Source organism: Siphateles boraxobius, unplaced genomic scaffold (genome assembly GCF_051911475.1).
Source record: "Siphateles boraxobius isolate OS27281-9 unplaced genomic scaffold, OSU_SipBor_1 63, whole genome shotgun sequence".
Lineage (NCBI taxonomy): Eukaryota > Metazoa > Chordata > Actinopteri > Cypriniformes > Leuciscidae > Siphateles > Siphateles boraxobius.
The window spans coordinates 2,868,488-2,886,113 of NW_027509190.1; the positions used below are offsets into that span (position 1 = coordinate 2,868,488).

A 17,626-nucleotide genomic window follows, 5' to 3' on the forward strand; every position below is an offset into this window, starting at 1 on the left:
GTAAGAGGATTGTTTCCAAAACACGAGGGCCTTTCACGCCTCAAGGGAATGTCTGAACTCATTTAATTTTGGCTCTACACTCTCGATAGTAATGCCTAAAATGTTTCCTGAGCCTTCTTCTGATATGAAAGGGCAAAATCCAGAAAGATATCCATGTATTATTCTTCATATATTTAAAGACTTTGTTTGTACAAATATCCATAGGCTTGACCATATCAATCGGTAGTAGCAGATTTCAGGCCTAAGCCAGGAGCTTGCAAACCATTCTTGAAGCGCATCTGCACCACATATATATATTTTTTTTTATTATCTCTCTCATTTAATACAGGTGAATCAAATAATTGATTGATAAGTAACGTACTGGACGATCTGACTTGGGTGTGCTCAATAAGGAAAAGAAGAAAAATGTGCTGCGTAGGCTTCTGAAAAAGTTGGAAAACCCCAGCTTTAAGCAAATGTCAGTCTGGTAAAGACGTCTGTGCAAAGGGACACCATTCGTGACTCTGGTGGGACCCAAAAAACGGCACACTTTTTAAAACCTTCATTTGCAACCGAGAAGTCCAGATTGTCTTTCATATCAGAGATGATTGAATGACTACTCTTAGAAGCCACAGATAAGACACTGCTGGGATTCGAACCCAGGATCTCCTGTTTACTAGACAGGCGCTTTAACCAACTAAGCCACAGCGCCAGTTACTGTCAGTGGTTCGATGCTTTTGTATACAAAGTCTAAAAGAGGTAGCATGTCAGGAGAATAGCTGATTACATCATGAATAGGTCCCTTTGAAGTTACAGGATTATTTCCAAAACCTGAAAGGTGTGCAGGCTTCTGTTGAGGGACAAGGGAATATCTCAAGCCATTTATTTCTGGATCGAAACTCTCAGTACTCGTGTCTCAAATGTTTCGGGAACCTCCAGTTACGATACATCTAAATGCTGTTTCAGCTTGGAGAAATGGAAAGCGTGTTTTTTTTCTTCTTTTTTTCTAGGTAGGTGGCCAACAATAGGTTGTTGCAGATTTTGGCCTAGGCCAGTGGATTTCAACCTATTCTTATTTAAATAGGTGACTTAAGTTAATTAGTAGAGTACTCTGTGATCTGAGTTGGGTGTGTCCAATAAGGGAAATAAGCAGAACGTGAAGGGTATGCTTCTGAAGTAGTTTGTGGATTCAAGTTTTAAGCATATGCCTGTCCAACACAAAGACATCTGAGCAATAGAGGGTATGCACGACTCTGGTGGGACTCGAACCCACAACCTTTGAATACCTCCATTCACAATCTAGAAGTCCAATGCGCTATCCATTGCGCCACAGAGCCACAAAAGACAAGCTTTAAGACACTATTGGATGCACATCACTTCTTAGATTTCCTCATTTTGTGCAGATGCACACTGTTCAGCATGCAAAGATTTACATATGTAAAAGATTAAGTGAGCGGTGCCAACTAAGCAACAGCGCCAGTTACTGTCGCTGGTTCGATGCTTTTGTATACAAAGTCTAAAAGAGGTAGCATGTCAGGAGAATAGCTGATTACATCATGAATAGGTCCCTTTGAAGTTACAGGATTATTTCCAAAACCTGAAAGGTGTGCAGGCTTCTGTTGAGGGATAAGGGTGTTGTGAACTTTTTCTTTGTAGAAAAGTTAGAAGCTCAGACCAGGAGACGGTGGAAGTTTTCCAAGCAGAAGTTCTTTATTGCTTGTCGGTAGCTGCAGTCATTCCAACATCGTCTAAATTAAAGTAACTTTACATGGTATATTATAGGCATTTTAAGAGGAGGGACTTCTGGAGGTGGAGATAAATTCAAACAAAGCATGCAAATGTAGTACGAACACACCCTACTCTGAGGGCATTACCAATCCAATGGAATCAGCATAACTATTCAAATGCTGATAGTGGCCAGGAACTCTGTTTCCAAGAGCCATCTCAGAGCCATTAAAGAAAGTCTCAGTGATCAGACTCATTTAACTTACAATGGAGAAAACAGGATTTGCCAGATTCTCTTGCTGGAAACTGTTTCACAGCTGATATCATTTACCATCCTAACCTGAAATGCTAACTTCAACAAACAGAACTTTCTCAGTTTATATATGATAGTATTAGAAGTTAGATTAAACCTTTTAATAAACTTGTATTCCTTCAAGGGACAAGGGAATATCTCAAGCCATTTATTTCTGGATCGAAACTCTCAGTACTCGTGTCTCAAATGTTTCGGGAACCTCTAGTTACGATACATCTAAATGCTGTTTCAGCTTGCAGAAATGGAAAGCGTGTTTTTTTTTCTTCTTTTTTTTCTAGGTAGGTGGCCAACAATAGGTTGTTGCAGATGTTGGCCTAGGCCAGTGGATTTCAACCTATTCTTATTTAAATAGGTGACTTAAGTTAATTAGTAGAGTACTCTGTGATCTGAGTTGGGTGTGTCCAATAAGGGAAATAAGCAGAACGTGAAGGGTATGCTTCTGAAGTAGTTTGTGGATTCAAGTTTTAAGCATATGCTTGTCCAACACAAAGACATCTGAGCAAAAGAGGGTATGCACGACTCTGGTGGGACTCGAACCCACAACCTTTGAATATCTCCATTCACAATCTAGAAGTCCAATGCGCTATCCATTGCGCCACAGAGCCACAAAAGACAAGCTTTAAGACGCTATTGCATACACATCACTTCTTAGATTTCCACATTTTGTGCAGATGCACACTGTTCAGCATGCAAAGATTTACATATGTAAAAGATTAAGTGAGCGGTGCCCACATCCACTGGCATAGTCACTGCTGGGATTCGAACCCAGGATCTCCTGTTTACTAGACAGGCGCTTTGACCAACTAAGCCACAGCACCACTTGCTGAACCTTCTACAATGTGTTGCTATAAAAAGTCTAAAAGAGGTAGCAGGTCAGGAAAATAGCTGATTACATCATGAAAGAGGTTAGGGGATTATTTCCAAAACCCGAGGGGCATTCAGGGCTCTGTTGAAGAAAGAGGGAATATCTGAAACTCTCAATACGTGTTTCTGAAATGTTTTTGGAACCTCCAGTTACAATACATCTAAACTCTGTCTCAGCTAGGAGAAATGGAAAGCAATCTATGCTATGCTTTCAGCTGATCTGAAAGACAAAATCCAGAAAGCTTTTCATGAATTATATATTCATATTTGTAAAGACTGTTTTGAATACATCCAGAGGCTGGATCTCAACAATAGGAAGTAGCAGATTCTGGCCTAAGCCAGTGGTTTTCAAAACATTCTCGAAACCTCCCAGACGCTATACATTTTCGTTATTTACCTTATTTCAAAAGGGTTAATTGAGCTACTTAGTAGAGTACTCTATGATCTGACGTGGGTGTGTCCAATAAGGGAGATGAGCAGAATGTGAAGGGTAGGCTTCTGAAGTAGTTTGTGGACCCCAGTTTTAAACATATGTCTGACTCACAGAGACATCAGAGCAAAAGAGGCCACTGACTATTCTGGTGGGACTCACAACCAGGGAATTTCTCCATTCGCATCCTAGAAGTCCAAAGTTCTATCCATTGTACCATAAAATGACACACTTCAGGGAAGTGTTGCATGCGCAGCACTTCTTAGTTTTTCCAGTTTTGTGCAGGTAAACACAGTTCGTCATGCAAAGACTTTCATATGTGAAAAGGTTAAGCACTCCCATATCCTGTGCCAAAGGCACTGCTGGGATTTGGACCCAGGATCTCCTGTTTACGAGACAGGCGCTTTGACCAGCTAAGCCACAGCGCCAGATACTGTGAAATTTGTTGGTAAAACAAGTCTAAAAGAGGTACCACATCAGGAAAACAGCTGATCACGTCATGAACGAGGTCCCTTAGAGGTAAGAGGATTGTTTCCCAAAACACGAGGGCCTTTCACGCCTCAAGGGAATGTCTGAACTCATTTAATTTTGGCTCTACACTCTCGATAGTCATGCCTAAAATGTTTCCTGAGCCTTCTTCTGATATGAAAGGGCAAAATCCAGAAAGATATCCATGTATTATTCTTCATATATGTAAAGACTTTGTTTGTACAAATATCCATAGGCTTGACCATATCAATCGGTAGTAGCAGATTTCAGGCCTAAGCCAGGAACTTGCAAACCATTCTTGAAGCGCATCTGCACCACATATATATATTTGTTTTATTATCTCTCTCATTTAATACAGGTGAATCAAATAATTGATTGATAAGTAACGTACTGGACGATCTGACTTGGGTGTGCTCAATATGGAAAAGAAGAAAAATGTGCTGCGTAGGCTTCTGAAAGTGTTGGAAAACCCCAGCTTTAAGCAAATGTCAGTCTGGTAAAGACGTCTGTGCAAAGGGACACCATTCGTGACTCTGGTGGGACCCAAAAAACGGGACACTTTTTAAAACCTTCATTTGCAACCGAAAAGACCAGATTGTCTTTCCTGCCAAGACTTTCACATCAGAGATGATTGAATGACTACTCTTAGAAGCCACAGATAAGACACTGCTGGGATTCGAACCCAGGATCTCCTGTTTACTAGACAGGCGCTTTAACCAACTAAGCCACACAAAAGTTACTGTCACTGGTTCGATGCTTTTGTATACAAAGTCTAAAAGAGGTAGCATGTCAGGAGAATAGCTGATTACATCATGAATAGGTCCCTTTGAAGTTACAGGATTATTTCCAAAACCTGAAAGGTGTGCAGGCTTCTGTTGAGGGACAAGGGAATATCTCAAGCCATTTATTTCTGGATCGAAACTCTCAGTACTCGTGTCTCAAATGTTTCGGGAACCTCCAGTTACGATACATCTAAATGCTGTTTCAGCTTGGAGAAATGGAAAGCGTGTTTTTTTTTTCTTCTTTTTTTTCTAGGTAAGTGGCCAACAATAGGTTGTTGCAGATTTTGGCCTAGACCAGTGGATTTCAACCTATTCTTATTTAAATAGGTGACTTAAGTTAATTAGTAGAGTACTCTGTGATCTGAGTTGGGTGTGTCCAAAGAGGGAAATAAGCAGAACGTGAAGGGTATGCTTCTGAAGTAGTTTATGGATTCAAGTTTTAAGCATATGCTTGTCCAACACAAAGACATCTGAGCAAAAGAGGGTATGCACGACTCTGGTGGGACTCGAACCCACAACCTTTGAATATCTCCATTCACAATCTAGAAGTCCAATGCGCTATCCATTGTGCCACAGAGCCACAAAAGACAAACTTTAAGACGCTATTGCATGCACATCACTTCTTAGATTTCCACATTTTGTGCAGATGCACACTGTTCAGCATGCAAAGATTTACATATGTAAAAGATTAAGTGAGCGGTGCCCACATCCTGTGGCATAGGCACTGCTGGGATTCGAACCCAGGATCTCCTGTTTACAAGACAGGCACTTTGACAAACTAAGCCACAGCGCCACTTACTGAACCTTCTACAATGTGTTGCCATAAAAAGTCTAAAAGAGGTAGCAGGTCAGGAAAATAGCTGCTTACATCATGAAAGAGGTTAGGGGATTATTTCCAAAACCCGGGGGGCATTCAGGGCTCTGTTGAAGAAAGAGGGAATATCTGAAACTCTCAATACTTGTGTCTGAAATATTTTTGGAACCTCCAGTTACAATACATCTAAATTCTGTCTCAGCTGGGAGAAATGGAAAGCAATCTCTGCTATGCTTTCAGCTGATCTGAAAGACAAAATCCAGAAAGATTTTCATGAATTATATATTCATATTTGTAAAGTACGGTGGCCGAGAAGGGTCACAACACATACAAACCCCACAACAACTACATATTCAGAAAACACATACAAATTCAGAAAACACATGCAAACAACGCCACAACAACTACATATTCAGAAAACACATACAAATTCAGAAAACACATACAAATTCAGAAAACACATGCAAATTCAGAAAACAACTTTGTCGATTTCACATTCGCTGCAAATATTCGCAGCACGAGCAAATAGGGAAACAAACTGCAAACTGCAAAAACACAACGGAAATGTTTCCGGAGGGGCCATAATCAGTGACGGACCCGCATCCATCCGGTTGTCTTAGCGCTATTTTTTGAATGTGTGCTGTGCTTTTCTTGTCTCAAGAGGTAAGTGTTTCTCTTTCATTATGACAGACTTGTCGATGTGCTCTGATACCGAAGTGGTTTTGTGTGTTTTTAACATATTAAGTTATTGTCCCCATAACGTATTAGTCTGCCAACGTTGTTAGCTGGAAACTAAGTTAGCTGGCTAGCTCGCGTCTGGCCATTAAATAGATGCATTACTGGCGTTTGTACAATGTTGTCCTGATATCTGAACTATTTATTTAATTTTTAGTTTGAAATGTTCTGTCCGTATTGTGCCGAGCAACTGGGGGACGCTCCCAAGTTTTGCCCGTCGTGTGGTCTGAACGTGGGGTTCCTTACGGTGTGTCCATCCACGTCATCAAGCCTAGGCCGTGGGCCTACAGGTAATATCCCCTTACTGTGCTCCCATTTTAACGTTACTGTGCTGCATTGAATTGTCCCATGGTTTTAGCTGTCAGAAAGGTGGCAATTTATCAACCAATCACAAAGCATAGCTATAATGAATCAGTGTGTGTGTGTGTGTGTGTGTGTGTGTGTGTGTGTGTGTGTGTGTGTGTGTGTGTTAGTGAATGAGACAAGTATCCAAGGAAGAGCAGGTCAATTCATGAGGTTCAGGGAAGATAAAGAGGCTGAGAGGAGGACCTTTTCAAAGGCTAAAAAGAAACCAAACATTATGGTCAAGGTAAACTAATAAGGAGGTTTAGGTCACAATGTGACTATTACACAGTACACACAGTCTTAAACATGTTTGTTTTTCTTCTTTTCTTATTTCTGTAGATTTCAATTGGCATAATGACCAGAACAAAATATGGGTTAAAACCTATAAGAGGGAAAACTTTGCCATTAAATGTTGAACCCCTGTGGTCATCAAAACAAATTTTGCCAGCTGCTATAAAAAAACAGCGAGATTTTAATCAAGACATGATGTACGATGGAGAATATGTCCTGGTATATCCTGATGGCTCTCAGGTACAAAATATACCAGGCACAGACAAACCCTTTGTCCTTGAACATTATAAAGAGGCCATTGGAAAGTCTTACCAGAGGATCGTACTGTACATCTGCCCCCTTCAGGATTCGAGTAAGTATTGAAGTACATGTATGTAAAATAATAATAATAATAATTGATAATGGTTGGTAATTAAGTGAGTTCTTAATTTAATTTGAGCTGGTTGAAAAATTGCCATATATTATACCTAGCCTAATAATGATGCATCATTTTCTCTTTCCAAGGTCATGGAGATGACTCCTCTTCAGAATCCGATGATGAGGCATTTGCTAGCCTTCCACTGAAAATGTAACTTTCTCCCGCTAATTTGAGACCTGTGCTAGTGGTTTTTGATTATCCACGTATTTCACAGCATTCATTTATTTTTTCTTTCAATTGCGAGAAGGAATAGATCGAGCATGTTGTGCTCTTTAAATCATATTAACAAATATCTATATTATGATTTAAATTAAATTATTCAAATTATTTGTTTGTTTTAGTTTACCAAAACAATGTCCACCAACAGTGTCCAGGCCATCTGATGGGCAAGTATGTATTATTCTGTAATGTTATTAAGTTTATGTTAATGATGTAATTATTGTTAATTTGTTTGGTGTTATCTCTACTTTCATAAACAGGCCAATGGAGCAGGACCAGGACCCAAAAACACCACATCATGTGACTTCTACAAGTAAGTCACAATGGATTCAAATTGTTCGTTCATTGCACTAATACTTTTGGCTCTGGGTTTAGCATGAAGTATTGACTGCTGAATGTAATGCATTACAGTACCAAGTATAACACTTTTAACTGTAATTTCACAACCATCTTGTTTTAGTATTTCATTGTTCCTTTAATCCACAGCACATATACCAAGATCTATGCACCAGTTGTCATTGACAGCAGTTGCTCTGATGTTGAGGACGTAGACAATTTTCAGGAGGAAGACAGGTACTTTGATAGAAATAATGCTGTCAACCTTTGTTGTTGTTTTTTTTGTTTGTTTCCTCAGATATATTACATAGTTCAAGCTACATTTGGCATTTTACCTGGTTTCTGTTGCCATACAATTATTAAAGCAAATATTCAAATTGTATATATTTTTTTACTTACCCCTAAACCGAAACAAAATCTGGCAGAAATTATTGAAAGCTTGCAATGTGTGCTTCATGCTTATGCCCATCACATTTCATCACACACATATGGTGTTCTCACTGTAATGGGACCATAAAAGATTTATATTTTAAGTATCCAAATAAAAGGCAGTGTTAATGTTTCTCTTTCTTGTGTTGCAGAGACGCAGATATTGGACTGACGGCTGCAGACGTTCTGTCAAATCTGTCATACAACATTAACACAAAAAGCTGTAGCAGGTTAAATATAAACCGTGCTAATGTCTGGGATAGTGCTCTGAGGGGATTCAAACGTTCCTCATTTGACCCCACCTGTAGCCTTTTGGTCAAATTCACTGATGACATCGGGCAAACAGAGGAGGCTGTGGACACAGGAGGGCCTACACGGGAATTTCTGACACTCTTGATGGACGCCATTAAAACCAGTCGATTTTTTGAAGGCAAAGAAGATGGCAAATACCTGTCATTTGATAGCAAAGGTAATTCACTTTTTGTCACATTTTGACAGTATTATAAATCAATTTGAACTAACCGTGGAACATTGCCATTGTTAGCTGCAGAAGGTGATGAGTATTTCCATGTTGGAAGAATGGTTGCCGTCTCCATTGTACATGGTGGTCCAGGGCCTCGATGCTTTTCCCCAAGCTTCTACCAGTACCTGGTTGGTAAAGTTAAGACCATTGAGGCACCAATTGAGGATATACCTGATACTGAAGTCAGGAATGTTCTCCTTGAGGTAATTGTAATTATGTGTTTCTAAGAATATTCAAGATTTTTTTTTTTATATATTTTGATGAACAATCAACAATTTGGACACCCCAGTAGCTTGAAAAACCAGTGTGATATTGGAATAAAACCAGTGACTTCCATGCTTTGTCACTAATATGTAGTCTAAATTCCAACCAATACTCACTTAAAAAAGTTGGGTTAAAATCAACCCAACAGCTAATCCAATGGTGGGTTGATATAGCACCGACCTATTGTTGGGTTATTTTAACCCAATAAATTAGGTAACTAGTTTTACCCAATAAATTGGGTTTCAAAAAACGAATCTGTTGGGTTATTTGGCCAAAATCCTTTAATCAAACTATTATTAATATTAATTATAATTACTATTATTTCCATGAAAATAACTCACTCACTCACAACTTAAGTATATTAACAATGCTTTATTTACATCCAATTAGACATTGCATTCAAAAGTTATTGTTGCAAGTGTTTCAATAAAAAAAAAAAAAAAAAGTAATGCAATTATAAACTGCCTCATATGGCAACGTGTTGAAGGGAACACCTCCAGGCACAGAATATTAATGTTAAAATTAATTAATTTAGAGTTATGTTTTAAGTTCTAAGAAACATGGATCACAAAAACACAAATAAACAGTTGTAAACATTACAAGTTGTAAACATTTTCATTAAGTTATTGTTTGCAATTGCTTTCATTTACTTCCTTAAAATAAGAAATTCTTTCAATAAATAAATAAATAAATAAATAGAAGTAATGCAATTATAAACTGCCTCATAAGGCGACAGTGTGTTGAGGGAACAGCTCCTGCCACAGAATGCTAAAATTAATTTAATTACAATTATGTTTTAAGTTCTAAGAAACATGGAATACAAATACACAAACAAAACAAACCAAAGCTTGTCCAGCTTATCCAATTATAAACTGCCTAAGTAGGCGACAATGAGTTGATGGAACTCCTCCTGGCACAGAATATGATGTTTTATTAACAAAGTTCGGGAGAAGCACGTTCAGATAATTAACACGGGTGGAGAGCACTCAGCAATCATGATTAAAACGTGTATATATAGACTCAGCACTCTCACCTCATTTCTCTGACAGTTTAGCAGCGTCCCTCCACCACCCCTTCTCCACTCTTCTAGTCCTAAACCACTTTACATACAGGGGGGAGTACTCTGGGTTCGGGCCGAATTCCGAGCTCGGAGCCCTCCCCCCGTACAGCACGCCAAATACGCATTATACTTTATTCCCTTTAATTGTATGTAAGTGTGAACTCGTGAAATATTGTGTGTTGTAGCAACTGCCAAACAGCTGCCGCAGGCGTTGGATACTCAATGTCTAAAACATAAAATAATTTAAAGCATGTATCCACAGCTTGTAAAAGGCTGTCTTGCTCTAGTGCCGCTCCTCCCACAATGACGAAGGCTTGTGAGCAGTTGAATTTGTCCCCAAGCTGCAGGACATGAGGGAATTGCCTCCGTTGCTCCTCCTCCTCCAAATACTTGATGATGTTTGTTCCAACCTTTAAATAGAAATTTTAAATGGTAAATATGCACAAATGGATCAAATATTACCCCAAATGTCTTGTCATAAATGATGTACCTACAGGCTGTAAATCAACAAATGCTTGTTTTGCCTCATGGTAAGAGGGCCGAGCCATCTTGCAGCCTGTTTTGTGTGGCAATGGAGGAAGGATAGCTGGCAGGGTTTTTAAAGCAACATCTCCAAGAGTGTCTTTACATAAAACAGAAAGAACAATGGATTAATCTTTAAACAAGTGCATTATATCATAGACAAAATATTATAACTTGACATGAAAGTACAGAGCTGTTGTGCAGGATTTTCTCACCAGAAGAAATGTTATTGGGTACACAAAATAACCCAACATTTTTTAGAGTGTACAGACAGTGTTTTTATTTTACTCTAGATTAAGAATGCTAGGACACTGGAATAACTCGTGGAACTCGCAGATAAGCACTCCAGCATGCTTCAGACAGCAGGATGCTATAATGCCTGAGGACACTGGAGGATAAGGAAAAAGTTGTGGATGGTTACATCCAGTGGTACTTCACCTACCGCAACCATGTTTCCTTCCAGAGGTAGGTCACTCTGACTACTTTGTAAGAATTCAAACGAGAATTTGAATGAAACTTAAATGAGTGTCTAACAAATGTGAGTCCTACTGGCAATAGCATTAAGAACTTACCATGATCTGCCTCTTCCCCTCACCCACAACCCAACCCGGTAATAGGTTCAAGGATGGCCTGGCTACCCTCAACTTTTTCAACGCTCTGGAACAGCATCCCTCCATTTTCCTGCCCTACATGTGTTACAGTGCGGAAGACCTGACAGCCGAGAGTGTAGAGTCACTGTTCCGTCCAGAAATGAGCCCAACTGGTAGCTCAAATCGCCATGAGGAGGAGAGAGTGCTTGGCTACTGGCTGGACTACTTAATCGCTGTAAAAGGTATAATTTTCTGTATGTTGTTTGAAGTGAAGTTCACAAATGGATGATAAATCTCAATGTGTTTCTTTACTCCCAACCCCCACAGAGGAAGGGTCAGGGATGTCCTTGCAGGACATTCTGATGTTCGCCACAGGCCTGAAAGAAATCCCAGCAGCAAAATTAATACCACAGCCTCAACTCACATTCCAGAAACACTCAAGGTTTCCTGAGGCTAATGTCTGCGCGAACACATTAAAACTCCCGATCTTACCCTCATATGAAATCTTTGAGGAAGCCATGAATTATGGAATCAAGAACGCTCCAGGATTTGGGCTCCATTGAGGTGTCAATCAGAAATTAATTATCAGTGGCAAATTTGCATTATTGTTGTTACTGTTTGCATTGCACTTTGCACTGTTACATTGTTTACAGAAATCCATTTTTTTTTTATAAGAAAAGGTGCAAGTTTCTCTATTTGGAAACTTTTCATGGCAGATTTACATTGCTGTTACTGTTCGCACTTTACTATTTGTATGGTTACATGGTTTACAGAAGTCCAATGATTTTTTGTATAAGAAAAGGTGCAAGTTTCTCTATTTGGAAACTTTCCGTGACAGATTTACATTGCTGTTACTGTTCGCACTTTACTGTTTGTCAGTATTTTAACAGTTAAAAGAAATAAAATAATTTTTATAAGAAAATGTAAGTTTGTCTATTCTGAAACATTTTGCAAGAGCCATCAGAATGAAGTTTATTTGTTGTTGCATAAATTGGTCATGAAATGTTACCGATCTAGCATGAAAGTCACCATTAGCTTCAGCATACCGTATTTATCAACACTGTTAACACCAAAAGCATACATTGTGATGGTGGAAAAAGTAAGGGAAGTCATTGCAATCGATTAATATCTTTGCTTTTAATTTAACCTTTAATTTAAGGTGTCCATATCAGTACACCACACTGGAGGCAATGCTGTCTGAAAGAAAATAAACTGCCTACACGTCTGTTAGTTCTCTCTCTCAAAGACCAGCCATTTCCTTAAGTCTAATGTAGTTGTCAACAGCAGCTGGCCAGTTGATGGGTGGAGCGAGCTGGCTCTGTCTCTCCAAGTTGGCAAAATATGCTTGGAGGCTAGCATCTCCACACAAACTGTTTGTGGGTGGCAGAAGGTCTTTGAACTCCTGTAACACTTGGGGATCCACTGGGAATCCACAATCCCTTCCACCAAACCTAAGGCCGCACAGAAAGCACAACAGGGAACTCATTTTGAATAGTGTTTAAATCTCAAAGGGAAACCAACCAAACATTTATTGAAAATGACAATACAGGTGTTACATACAAACCTGTGAGGCAGGTTGTAAATGGTATCAGGTTTCCCAGATGGACAGAGAGACTGCCGGACGGGTCTGATGGTATGGTTATTCCAAAGCTCTCGGTGTTCATCAAGCTCTTTCTGAAAGATGCCCAGGAACACATACCGTACAAGGCACTTGTGTTCATGGGTGCCATTGAAGTAGTGTCTCTCTCTCAGGTCACTGAATAAATCCATCCAGAACTGTGTCCTAATAATGGAGTGTAATAATACAGTGATTTTAGTTTTGTATAAATGTTTCTAATACAAATACTTAAATTATGTGACAGTCTTGGAAAACAACATTCTGCACTGCATTCACCAGTGCAGAATGGACTGTCAACACTTATTACAATTTGAAACAGTCAACCATGCACACTAATCCTTTTACTTATCATAACTATTGCACAATCGGCAGTACACAGCCTGATCCATGTATGACGCTCATATAAATAAGCCTACATTTTCAAAGTCAGCATTGTATGGTGCCAACCCAGCATAATATTACGAAAAGATTACAGAAATATGAAACAGTATTGAAAAATATGTGAGTAACAGTATTGTTAAACGTACCTCTGTTTCCTGAAAAAGGACCACCAACTTTCAATCCTTTGATTGGCAGTTGAAGTGCCATACATGTGGTTGAGAGAACCTGCAAAGTCATCGGTGTGGTCCTCTCTTAAAGAACAGTGGATGGCAGCCATGTCTCCATTTTCTGTCCCACAGTCTGTCCTAAGACGAGCCGGAAGGCCACAGCTCGAAACACACTGCAGGTAATGGTGAGCTATTACTGCAGGGTCGTTGTTGGTGCTGCCACTACTGAGCCACATAACCCGCCTTGAAAAACCATCGATGCAGCCACTGATGGCAATCCCAAAGGGCTTGAGCTTGTCATAGCCATCCACGTGCCACACCTGATTGGGTCCTGCAGAGCAATAGGATCGCCTAACAAACCTGCGCCTATGACGGAGAGATACTCCTGTTGGATTTAATAATCTGAGGGCTTGCATGACATCGTCTTGTTTCACTGTCAGTGAATGCTTCTGTCTCAGGGTCTGCCACATAGCCCTGTAGCCCAACAGCTGTCCTGAGCCGTTCAATTCACTAGTGATGGCAGCATTCACAGTCTCCAGTGGACTGTAATTTGCTCACCGACTTAGATTTAGCCGTTTCAGCCTTCTTTTTTAGAGTTTTCAGGCTCATTACAATACCATGCTTTGACTCCAAAAAATCTCGAATAACGTCGTTGGAGTGGTCCTTTCTAAAGTAAGCACGTATTAGGTCATCCTCTGGACCGACACAACACACACACACACACACACACACACACACACACACACACACACACACACACACACACACACACACACACACACACAGAAAGATTAATTATAAAAACTAAAATGCTTTAATGGGGTTGATAAATTTATAAATAGGAGCACAGTAAGGGGATGTTACCTGTAGGCTGACGCTCCGTAAGGAACCCCACGTTCAGACCACACGACGTGCAAAACTTGGGAGCGTCCCCCAGTTGCTCGGCACAATACGGACAGAACATTTCAAACTAAAAATTAAATAAATAGTTCAGATATCAGGACAACATTGTACAAACGCCAGTAATGCATCTATTTAATGGCCAGACGCGAGCTAGCCAGCTAACTTAGTTTCCAGCTAACAACGTTGGCAGATTAATACGTTATGGGGACAATAACTTAATATGTTAAAAACACACAAAACCACTTCGGTATCAGAGCACATCGACAAGTCTGTCATAATGAAAGAGAAACACTTACCTCTTGAGACAACAAAAGCACAGCACACATTCAAAAAATAGCGCTAATACAACCGGATGGATGCGGGTCCGTCACTGATTATGGCCCCCCCGGAAACATTTCCGTTGTGTTTTTGCAGTTTGCAGTTCGTTTCCCTATTTGCTCGTGCTGCGAATATTTGCAGCGAATGTGAAATCGACAAAGTTGTTTTCTGAATTTGCATGTGTTTTCTGAATTTGTATGTGTTTTCTGAATTTGTATGTGTTTTCTGAATATGTAGTTGTTGTGGCGTTGTTTGCATGTGTTTTCTGAATTTGTATGTGTTTTCTGAATATGTAGTTGTTGTGGGGTTTGTATGTGTTGTGACCCTTCTCGGCCACCGTAGTAAAGACTATTTTGAATACATCCAGAGGCTGGATCTCAACAATAGGAAGTAGCAGATTCTGGCCTAAGCCAGTGGTTTTCAAAACATTCTCGAAACCTCCCAGATGCTATACATTTTCGTTATCTTCCTTATTTCAAAAGGGTTAATTGAGCTACTTAGTAGAGTACTCTGTGATCTGAGTTTGGGTGTGTCCAATAAGGGAAATAAGCAGAACGTGAAGGGTATGCTGAAGTAGTTTGTGGATTCAAGTTTTAAGCATATGTCTGACTCACAGAGACATCAGAGCAAAAGAGGCCACTGACTATTCTGAAGGGACTCACAACCAGGGAATTTCTCCATTCGCATCCTAGAAGTCCAAAGTTCTATCCATTGTACCATAAAATGACACACTTCAGGGAAGTGTTGCATGCGCAGCACTTCTTAGTTTTTCCAGTTTTGTGCAGGTAAACACAGTTCGTCATGCAAAGACTTTCATATGTGAAAAGGTTAAGCACTCCCATATCCTGTGCCAAAGGCACTGCTGGGATTTGAACCCAGGATCTCCTGTTTACAAGACAGGCGCTTTGACCAGCTAAGCCACAGCGCCAGATACTGCGAATATTGTTGGTAAAACAAGTCTAAAAGAGGTACCACATCAGGAAAACAGCTGATCACGTCATGAACGAGGTCCCTTAGAGGTAAGAGGATTGTTTCCAAAACATCTGAGCAATAGAGGGTATGCACGACTCTGGTGGGACTCAAACCCACAACCTTTGAATATCTCCATTCACAATCTAGAAGTCCAATGCGCTATCCATTGCGCCACAGAGCCACAAAAGACGAACTTTAAGACGCTATTGCATGCACATCACTTCTTAGATTTCCTCATTTTGTGCAGATGCACACTGTTCAGCATGCAAAGATTTACATATGTAAAAGATTAAGTGAGTCGTGCCCACATCCTGTGGCATAGGCACTGCTGGGATTCGAACCCAGGATCTCCTGTTTACAAGACAGGCGCTTTGACCAACTAAGCCACAGCGCCACTTGCTGAACTCTCTACAATGTGTTGGCATAAAAGCTCTAAAAGAGGTAGCAGGTCAGGAAAATAGCTGATTACATCATGAAAGAGGTTAGGGTATTATTTCCAAAACCCGAGGGGCATGCAGGGCTCTGTTGAAGAAAGAGGGAATATCTGAAACTCTCAATACTTGTGTCTGAAATGTTTTTGGAACCTCCAGTTACAATACATCTAAATTCTGTCTCAGCTGTGAGAAATGGAAAGCAATCTCTGCTATGCTTTCAGCTGATCTGAAAGACAAAATCCAGAAAGATTTTCATGAATTATATATTCATATTTGTAAAGACTGTTTTGAATACATCCAGAGGCTGGATCTCAACAATAGGAAGTAGCAGATTCTGGCAGAAGCCAGTGGTTTTCAAACCAATCTCGAAACCTCCCAGACGCTATACATTTTCGTTATCTTCCTTATTTCAACAGAGTTAATTGAGCTACTTAGTAGAGTACTCAATGATCTGACGTGGGTGTGTCCAATAAGGGAGATGAGCAGAATGTGAAGGGTAGGCTTCTGAAGTAGTTTGTGGACCCCAGTTTTAAACATATGTCTGACTCACAGAGACATCAGAGCTAAAGAGGCCACTGACTATTCTGGTGGGACACACAACCAGGGAATTTCTCCATTCGCATCCTAGAAGTCCAAAGTTCTATCCATTGTACCATAAAATGACACACTTCAGGGAAGTGTTGCATACGCAGCACTTCTTAGTTTTTCCAGTTTTGTGCAGGTAAACACAGTTCGTCATGCAAAGACTTTCATATGTGAAAAGGTTAAGCACTCCCATATCCTGTGCCAAAGGCACTGCTGGGATTTGAACCCAGGATCTCCTGTTTACGAGACAGGCGCTTTGACCAGCTAAGCCACAGATCAGTGAAATTTGTTGGTAAAACAAGTCTAAAAGAGGTAGCACATCAGGAAAACAGCTGATCACGTCATGAAAGAGGTCCCTTAGAGGTAAGAGGATTGTTTCCAAAACACGAGGGCCTTTCACGCCTCAAGGGAATGTCTGAACTCATTTAATTTTGGCTCTACACTCTCGATAGTCATGCCTAAAATGTTTCCTGAGCCTTCTTCTGATATGAAATGGCAAAATCCAGAAAGTTATCCATGTATTATTCTTCATATATGTAAAGACTTTGTTTGTACAAATATCCATAGGCTTGACCATATCAATAGGTAGTAGCAGATTTCAGGCCTAAGCCAGGAGCTTGCAAACCATTCTTGAAGCGTACTGCACCACATATATATATATATATTTTATTATCTCTCTCATTTAATACAGGTGAATCAAATAATTGATTGATAAGTAACGTACTCGACGATCTGACTTGGGTGTGCTCAATAAGGAAAAGAAGAAAAATGTGTTGCGTAGGCTTCTGAAAAAGTTGGAAAACCCCAGCTTTAAGCAAATGTCAGTCTGGTAAAGACGTCTGTGCAAAGGGACACCATTCGTGACTCTGGTGGGACCCAAAAAACGACAACCTTTTTAAAACCTTCATTTGCAACCGAGAAGTCCAGATTGTCTTTCCTGCCAAGACTTTCACGTCAGAGAAGGTTAAATGACTATCTTAGAAGCCACAGATTAGGCACTGCTGGGATTCGAACCCAGGATCTCCTGTTTACTAGACAGGCGCTTTGACCAACTAAGCCACAGCGCCAGTTACTGTCACTGGTTCGATGCTTTTGTATACAAAGTCTAAAAGAGGTAGCA

At 40.1% G+C, this 17,626-nt stretch overlaps 2 long non-coding RNA genes and 11 other non-coding genes across 14 annotated transcripts; 1 reads left to right on the top strand and 12 right to left on the bottom strand.

Moving 5' to 3' along the window:
• Positions 1-617: 617 nt before the first annotated feature.
• On the bottom strand, positions 618-691 carry trnat-agu (transfer RNA threonine (anticodon AGU)). Its single transcript has one exon. It is a non-coding gene; the product is annotated as a tRNA-Thr (tRNA).
• A 536-nt stretch (positions 692-1,227) lies between these two features.
• trnar-ucu (transfer RNA arginine (anticodon UCU)) lies at positions 1,228-1,316 on the bottom strand. The gene is given in 2 exon segments: positions 1,228-1,263; positions 1,280-1,316. It is a non-coding gene; the product is annotated as a tRNA-Arg (tRNA).
• Positions 1,317-2,533: 1,217 nt separating this feature from the next.
• Positions 2,534-2,622, bottom strand: trnar-ucu (transfer RNA arginine (anticodon UCU)). The gene is given in 2 exon segments: positions 2,534-2,569; positions 2,586-2,622. It is a non-coding gene; the product is annotated as a tRNA-Arg (tRNA).
• A 139-nt stretch (positions 2,623-2,761) lies between these two features.
• On the bottom strand, positions 2,762-2,835 carry trnat-agu (transfer RNA threonine (anticodon AGU)). The gene has a single exon. It is a non-coding gene; the product is annotated as a tRNA-Thr (tRNA).
• Positions 2,836-3,665: 830 nt separating this feature from the next.
• Positions 3,666-3,739, bottom strand: trnat-cgu (transfer RNA threonine (anticodon CGU)). Its single transcript has one exon. It is a non-coding gene; the product is annotated as a tRNA-Thr (tRNA).
• Positions 3,740-5,073: 1,334 nt separating this feature from the next.
• trnar-ucu (transfer RNA arginine (anticodon UCU)) lies at positions 5,074-5,162 on the bottom strand. The gene is given in 2 exon segments: positions 5,074-5,109; positions 5,126-5,162. It is a non-coding gene; the product is annotated as a tRNA-Arg (tRNA).
• Positions 5,163-5,301: 139 nt separating this feature from the next.
• On the bottom strand, positions 5,302-5,375 carry trnat-ugu (transfer RNA threonine (anticodon UGU)). Its single transcript has one exon. It is a non-coding gene; the product is annotated as a tRNA-Thr (tRNA).
• Positions 5,376-6,286: 911 nt separating this feature from the next.
• LOC143719418 (uncharacterized) lies at positions 6,287-7,576 on the top strand. 2 transcript variants are annotated; one of them, XR_013196508.1, is made up of 5 exons: positions 6,287-6,421; positions 6,605-6,720; positions 6,816-7,119; positions 7,272-7,335; positions 7,527-7,576. It is a non-coding gene; the product is annotated as an uncharacterized LOC143719418 (long non-coding RNA). The 2 variants fall into 2 exon arrangements; XR_013196509.1 differs by lacking the exon at positions 6,605-6,720 and having other exon boundaries at positions 6,330-6,421.
• A 4,909-nt stretch (positions 7,577-12,485) lies between these two features.
• On the bottom strand, positions 12,486-13,523 carry LOC143719419 (uncharacterized). Its single transcript, XR_013196510.1, has 3 exons — positions 13,274-13,523; positions 12,828-12,911; positions 12,486-12,579 (listed from the first exon to the last, which is right to left on the bottom strand). It is a non-coding gene; the product is annotated as an uncharacterized LOC143719419 (long non-coding RNA).
• Positions 13,524-15,369: 1,846 nt separating this feature from the next.
• On the bottom strand, positions 15,370-15,443 carry trnat-ugu (transfer RNA threonine (anticodon UGU)). Its single transcript has one exon. It is a non-coding gene; the product is annotated as a tRNA-Thr (tRNA).
• A 136-nt stretch (positions 15,444-15,579) lies between these two features.
• On the bottom strand, positions 15,580-15,668 carry trnar-ucu (transfer RNA arginine (anticodon UCU)). Its single transcript is given in 2 exon segments — positions 15,580-15,615; positions 15,632-15,668. It is a non-coding gene; the product is annotated as a tRNA-Arg (tRNA).
• A 139-nt stretch (positions 15,669-15,807) lies between these two features.
• trnat-ugu (transfer RNA threonine (anticodon UGU)) lies at positions 15,808-15,881 on the bottom strand. Its single transcript has one exon. It is a non-coding gene; the product is annotated as a tRNA-Thr (tRNA).
• A 1,618-nt stretch (positions 15,882-17,499) lies between these two features.
• Positions 17,500-17,573, bottom strand: trnat-agu (transfer RNA threonine (anticodon AGU)). Its single transcript has one exon. It is a non-coding gene; the product is annotated as a tRNA-Thr (tRNA).
• Positions 17,574-17,626: the final 53 nt, after the last annotated feature.